The 1,085-nt window shown below is 40.4% G+C and overlaps 1 pseudogene; it reads right to left on the reverse strand.

The window, feature by feature from the left end:
- Positions 1-697: 697 nt before the first annotated feature.
- LOC115404744 (uncharacterized) lies at positions 698-839 on the reverse strand (annotated as a pseudogene).
- Positions 840-1,085: the final 246 nt, after the last annotated feature.

Below are 1,085 nucleotides of genomic sequence, written 5' to 3' on the forward strand. Positions count from 1 at the left end.
CTGCCATTTGGCAGAAACCCGCCCAATCTGGCAGCACAGAGCTATTTTTTGTGCAATTTTGATGTCGTTTGACTTTCCAACAATGACTAAGTACAAAATCGTTCATTCTTCTATTGGCATAATGATTAGATTGTGTTGTTCGTTATGTATTCTACCAGAATAAAACAAAAAAGTAACGGCAAAAAGTCGACACAGAATTTATTATGAAATCACTTATTTTGGAACACGTATTCACTTTCCTTCTGGCACCCGATTTCCTTCTGTTCAGATTGACACAGCAGAACTTTGACGTGCGGAAAAATAGGATCCTTGCGCAAAGTTTTCTGATCACCTGACAGGCTTTGATTGATTTTGATGACTACTGATTAGATTGGGAGTCCGGACCGGAGCCGCACCACATCCAGTGTGAGACCAGCGTTGGCCCCCTTTGGCCCCCTCTTGAGATAGCTGATTCTGTGATGAGCAAGTTTCTCAATTCTCTTATTGTGTTATAACTGTAGTCGATTCAAGAGATCCTTTATTCCCCATAGACAATAAAATAGCCATCATCTTTATATTGTGTACAATATCAGCTTCCTAGTTTATTTAATTAGTATAGCAGTAGTATTTTTTCTATATTTTGACCACATGGTGCTTGGTTAGTGCTTTCACCTCACATAATAAAGGTCAAGGATAGGGTAGAGGTGAAGGGTCAAATCAGAGGAGATTGCTAACACAGTGCCCCACCAGCAGAAATTATGCAGTCAATATTTCCACATTTGGGGAATTTGCAGGGGTCAGCACAACCTCAGTGCAATGATCGAGCCTGGCTCTGGGTGAAGCACCTGCCAGGTAACTAAGTTTCAGTGTGTGCTGGTAATCTGTTCTCTCAGTGATAAGCTGAACTTCGCCACTATAGACACCCTTCATTTATACACTCTGTTGGGAAAGAACAATCCTTTGATATTATATAACCTGAAATAAACTGAAATCATTGACAGTCTTTTTATACACTAGGTATTTGTTGCACTGTTGTCCTGAGCATCGGCTTCAAATTGAACCAGACAGCTACAGCTTCACAACAAGACTGAACCTTAGATTTACTT

The sequence above is a fragment of the Salarias fasciatus genome, chromosome 17 (assembly GCF_902148845.1).
Source record: "Salarias fasciatus chromosome 17, fSalaFa1.1, whole genome shotgun sequence".
Lineage (NCBI taxonomy): Eukaryota > Metazoa > Chordata > Actinopteri > Blenniiformes > Blenniidae > Salarias > Salarias fasciatus.